Below are 6316 nucleotides of genomic sequence, written 5' to 3'. Positions count from 1 at the left end.
GTAGGCTCTTTCCCCACTCCTCCCACCGCACACGGCTATGTACTGGAAGCAACGCAGAGGCGACCACGGGAGAAGCCTGAGAGCGGGAGGAGGAGGGTGGAGGGGCTTGGGACCCGGGGCTCGGGAAACAGCACCCAGAGCACCAGGGAGACTCACAGGCCCACCTGATGGAGGAAGGCAGCCTGGACCCCGTGTTTCTAGAGCCAGCCCAGCAGCGGCCGGCGGCCGGAGTGGGATTGGTGCCAGCAGAGGGGCTCGGAGCACCCTGACCCCTGGCCGAGAAGGGGGCCCTGCCTGGGGCCCCTCTTCGTTCCACAGGCCTGATGGTCCCCTCACCTACCCAGAGACACAGAATGCGACGAAGCTGAAAATTCGCCTACCAAAGTAATTTATACCTTCAATGCAGTGTCAAGAAAAACCAAATCCTCAATGGCTTTTTCTTGAACTTGACAAAGCACTTCTGAAATTCATTTAGAATAACAAACAGGTAAGAAAATCTAAATGAGGGGGAAAGGCCATGTTCTACACCAGATACTCAAACATACTTTCAGTTATAATTACTAAAAATATGGAACAGAGAAATGGAATAAAAAAAACAGAAACCATGGAAACAGATAGGGACACATTACAAACCTACAGGGCAAGGAATGATTATCTGATAAATGGCACTATGGCAACTGTTTAGTGACCTGGGAAAAAATCAATTTAAATCTTGACCATACACCACGTACCAAAATAAGTTCCAAGTAGATTAGATCTTTAAATATAAAACATAAGCCAAAAAAAATCACAGAAGAAAATAGAAATATTTATCAAATCAGTAAAGAACTTTCTAAGATTAAATGGAATAAATAGATGAGATTCCAAAATAAGTTAAAACTCTCTATACAAAATAATCACAAAGAAGAACGAGAAGTTAAGCTTCTATACAAACTGAAAAAAAAAAAAGAGGTAAAGGAACTCTGGTCATGACGAGACCTTTCAGAAAAGAGGAAATAAAATATTTTTCCATATTAGTAATTAAGTGAGATGCCCTTTATATAAAAAGATTTTAAATATGCATAAACCTGACATTTGGGGTGGACATTCTGCAAGGTTTAACGCAGGTGCCGATGTGTGTGACGGCCCCACCACTGAGACTGGGGACAGCCCACCACCCCGAGCATTTCTCTGCCACTGGCACCCCCTGGCCCAGCACCCCGGCCCAGTGGTCTGTCTCTGACTTGCTCCCTTCCCTGTCCAGCACGTCTACCCGCAGAGCCCCGCACCCTGGGACCTCGGGGCTTCTCTCAGACCGTTCACGGAGACCAGCACGCTGGTTGTTGGCTCTTTCAATGCTGAGCAGCGGGACGGGCGGCTGCACCAGGCGGTTGGTCTGTTCACCGGTTAAAGGACATTTGCGTGGTTTACAGCTTTTGGTGACCATGAGTGACCCTGCTATAGAGTCACAGGCTCCAGGTCTGGGAAGGATGAAGAAAGTAAGTCCACCCGGCCTTTCACAAAGGCACTGATCCACCTGGAGGGAAGCAGGGAACAGCCGATCGCCGACGCAGGGACACAGAAGTACAGGCAGACTGAGGACGGAGCAGAATCCCAACCATCGCCGACCCAGAGCGGACTTTCCTGTATTAACTGCAGTTCTGAACCAGCTTGGGCAGAAAGGACAGCTTCACGACGGTGTCTCCCTCACCCGTGAACGTGGTGTGTCTCTCCATTTATTTAGAAATCCTCTGACTTCTTAATCAATGCTCTGTCGTTTTCAGTATATAGCTCTTTTACGTGTTTTGTTAGAATTATACCTAGGAATTTCGCTTTGGGGAGAGTGAACAGGAATGGTATAATGTCTTAGAGTTCAGTTTCCACATGTTCACTGCTAGTATATATCATATACATGTTATACACACACATATCATATAAAGTGAATTCAGCAAGGTTGCAGGATACAAGATCAATACACAAAAATCAATGCTGAACCCACTTCATTAGTTAGTTTTGTTTTGTTTCGTTAACTCCTTGGGATTTTCTATGTAGACAAACATGTCATCTGCAAAGAGGAAAAGTTTTGCATGCCTTTCCTTTCCTTACTGCTCTGTCTAGGACTTGCAGTACATCTAATCAGGGTGGTGAGAGTGGACCTCTCTGCCTTATTTCCGACCTTAGGAGAAAAGCTCTGACTCTGACCATAAGTGTGATGTCAGATGGAGGGTTTGTGGACGAGCTGCATCTGGTTGAGGAACTTCCCCTCTTTTCCTAGTTTGCTGAGTTTTTATCGGTATTGAATTTTGTCAAATGCTTTCACTCCATCAAGTGATTTGATCCTGTTGATTTGGTGGATTATATCAACTGACATTTGAAGGCTGAATCAGCCCTGCATTCCTGGAACAAACAAATAAATCCCTGTAGGTTTTGTTCTTTGTCTTGTCACTGATTTTGAAATTAGACTAATATTGGCTTCATAAAAGGAGTTGAAAAGTGCTCTCTCTTCAATTCTCTGGAAGAGACTGTATAAACTGGTGTTAATTCTTCTTTAACTGTTAGGTAGAGTTCACCAGTGAAGGTTGGTTTTTTGAAAGCTTTGATTATGGATTCGATTTGCTCAATAGTTGCAGGACTATTCAGACTATCTACCGCATATTGGGTGAGTTTTATAGTTTTGAGTGTCCTGAGGTGGTGGTGGTCGTTGTCTGGACTCTGGTTCCACTCGGTGTGGATGCAGAGAGAGTGGGGAGAAGCCCTGCTTTCTGGCCCGAGAAGGAAGTGGGAGGAGGCCCGCTCTGCTGGCTGTGCTCATCCTGTCCTGTCCCGGCACCAGGCCATCTTGCAGAGGCGCGGCTGTGGCTGGACAGGTGCCAAGACCCTCGAGGGAGGACCCTCTCTCTATGCGCAGGGCTGTGGCCCCAGGAGAGGGGGGAATCCCCACTGCCCTCCTCTCTGTCCCCTGCTGGTGGTGGCCGTGGACACTGCTGCGGCCGTGGGAAGGGCCTGGCAGGGCAGGGACGCGAAGGCCTAACGTCTGGCCAGGGGCCTGTGAAGGGGGCCCTAGGGAACCGGGGAACGTCAGAGCTGAGGGAGAGGGAATTCCACGTTCCACTGTGCCACGCGGACCCCGAAAGTCACCTCTGAGCTGGGCGTGTGGGGCTCTGACCCTGAAGGGCCGTGAGGCCTGGACCGTGGGCCAGACCACTGCCCAGGACCCAACGGCTGAGAGGAGCACAGCAACGGCTCTGAAACTGAACTGACAGTAGAAGTACAGCCCTTGGAAGGTGGCGGGAGCTGCTGACTGGCCCACCTGGCAGATGCCTGCTGAAAGCCAGACCCACAGGATGTACGTTCTCCAGAACTTCACAAAGACCTGAAAATGTTCAAAATGTCCAGGACACAATTCGAAACCAAGCAGCATATGAAAAACCAGGAGAACGCAGACCTGCTGGGAAGAACCCAGCCAACAGGCACCGACCCCAGGTGACAGAGACGTCGGGACCCTCGGGCGCCTGGGGCAGGGTGGGGAGAGCGGCTACGAGACGTCCTCGGTCTCCCCGGAAGCGGCACTGCCCGACACTAGGCCGCAGGATCCTGTCCCCCCCGACCCGTGATGTCCATCGCGTCCGTCACACCACACGCTGACCCCCAGCTGGGTGCCCGTGTGTCCTCCGTCCCCTCACCATCACCCACACCTACCGTCCGACTTGATGCACGCTTCCGTCAAGTTCTCTTTTTCACACAGAAAGGAAATGATCTGAATGATTACATTTTCTCATCAAAAACCATGGAGGTCAGAAGGCAGAGAAAAGAGAAAACCGCTGACCCAGAACTCCATACACAGCACAGATACCCTCCAGGAAGAAGGAAGGGCAAGATTAAAAACACTGCAGACAAAGGGAAACCATGAGAGTTTGTTTCCAGAACACTTGCCCTAAAAGAAATGCCAGGGAAGCTCTTCCAGCAAAAGGAAATGATACCAGAGGAAAACTTGTTTCAGGAATGAAGAAAGAGCGACAGCAATTCTGAACGTCTAGGTAAAAATCATGAACTGTTTCTTTCCCCATATGTTCTTTAAAATATGAATGACAACTAAAATCAATAATTATAACATTTTACAGTGGGTACATACAAAGGAGCCCTATACAGGGGGAGGGGGCGTGGGAGACGTGTGTCGTGATAAGATCCTGACATTCCAGGATCTTATCATCCTCTAGTGGTAAAATATTAATTACAAGTGCACTGCGAAAAGTTAGGTATGCATATTGTAATCCCTAGAGAAGCCACTTCAAAAAGTACCTAGAAACATAATTAAAAAACTAAGATAAATCAAAACGTAATACTAAAAAAATTCAAATAATCTTAAAATAGGTAGAAATGAGGAAATGGGAATAAAATACAGCGAAGGCAAACAGAACTAATTGTAAAATGGTAGGCCTACATCCAAACGTATGCAGAAATTATATTAAATGTAAACTGTCTGAACGTACTTATCAAAAGACAGAATACACATTCTTACCAGGTCCACACGGGACATCTGGTGGCTCACAAGTCTTGGCCACCAAACAAATCTTAAATTAAAAAAAAATTCGAGGGACTTCCCTGGTGGCGCAGTGGTTAAGAACCCGCCTGCCAATGCAGGGGACACGGGGTTTGATCCCTGGTCCGGGAAGATCCCACATGCCGCGGAGCAACTAAGCCTGTACGCCACAACTACTGAGCCTGCGCTCTAGAGCCCGTGAGCCACAACTACTGAGCCCTTGGGCCGCAACTACTGAAGCCCTTGCGCCTAGAGCCCGTGCTCCACAACAAGAGAAGCCACAGCAATGAGAAGCCCATGCACCACAACGAAGAGTAGCCTGCGTGCAGCAACAAAGACCCAACGCAGCTGAAAAAAAAAAAAAAGTACCATAACCTAAATCTCACATCATATGCAAAAATTAACAAAATGGATCACAGATTTCAATGCAAAACTAAAAGACTTAGAGCAGAAAATATTAAAAAAAGGGTCTTGACCTCGGGTTTGGCAAAGTTCTTAGATCTGACTCCTATAAGAGATAAACTGATCACCTAAAGCCCATGCTCTGCAACAAGAGAAGCCCCCGCTCGCCACAACTAGAGAAAGCCCACGTGCAGCAACGAAGACACAGCGCAGCCAAAAATAAATAAATAAATAACTTTAAAAAATGTTTGCTCTGAGAAAGACACTGTTAGGAAATGAAACTCCCCAAACTCAAGCCAAAGACAACAATCCAACAAAAAATGGGCAAAAACTTGAAGAGAGACTCCACCCACCCAGGGGGATACAGGAATGGCTAACACGCGACAAAAGATGCTCCACATGTCACCCGTCAGGGAAATGCCAGTTAAAACGTGGTGGACTCCACCGCACACACCTCAGGGTGACCAAGGGCCCCACCCCTGGTGCCGCCGCGGAGCCCCACCCCGGTGCCGGTGGGAGCGCGGGGCCCACGGCCGGCTACGAAGCCAGTGGCCCACTAACCACGTGGCCCGGCAATCCTGCCCCCAGTGCCCACCCTGCAGAAACGCACTAACGCTCACAGGAACACGCACAGTTGCTTCCGGTCTTTGGTTTCAGGTTTGCTAACGGTGTCTGGCTGCATCTGACCCACCCTCTTGTGGGCTCAGGTTCCCACATCAGCTCGGTGCGAAGCCTCCGCAGTGCTTTTAAGATCCACCCGGCGTGTGTGGCTCGGGCTGGCCAGACAACGGTGCCTCAAGGACCCCACCGGCCTCCCTCCCACCTGCTGCAAGGCCGGGAGGTGACGGGTGCGGACGGCAGCGCTGTTATGCTGGGGGGGCAGGGAGGGGAGGAAGTCTGAGGCCCACCTGCCCTCCCGGTAACCCAGCCGTCCGGGAACGGGCCCAGCCGTCCGGGCCGGGCCGGGCCGCAACTCCCGATTCTCGCCTCTGCCTCCTACTTTCCCGCCGTCTTCCTGCCTGTTCAGAGGCCGTCCCTCCAGCTGAGGACGACGAGCTGCGGAAAGCACAGGGCAGGACTCCTCTCGCTGCGGGCTGGGGGCTCTCAGCTGCTCCCCAAAGGCTCTAAGGGGCCAGAGGCCAGCACCTGAGCCGAGCACAGCTCTCGGATCTATGTTACAGCCACCTCTAAGCCTCGGGCAGCCAGACCGGGGGCCACAGCAAACCCCGAGTCCATCACCTCGCGCCGGGCGCCGAGCCACGTGGAGCGCCCTCACCAGTGACCCGCAGCTGTCTGGGCCTCCTTGCTCCCCGTGACGCCTTCCCGAGCGAGTGCCAATCCAGGACGGCCTGCTCCCGCCAGGTGCCCTTCCCCACAGACACGATCCCCACACCC

Source organism: Balaenoptera musculus, chromosome 15 (assembly GCF_009873245.2).
Source record: "Balaenoptera musculus isolate JJ_BM4_2016_0621 chromosome 15, mBalMus1.pri.v3, whole genome shotgun sequence".
Taxonomy (NCBI): domain Eukaryota; kingdom Metazoa; phylum Chordata; class Mammalia; order Artiodactyla; family Balaenopteridae; genus Balaenoptera; species Balaenoptera musculus.
The sequence above is the reverse complement of the archived record's forward strand: the minus strand, read 5'-3'. Positions refer to the sequence as shown.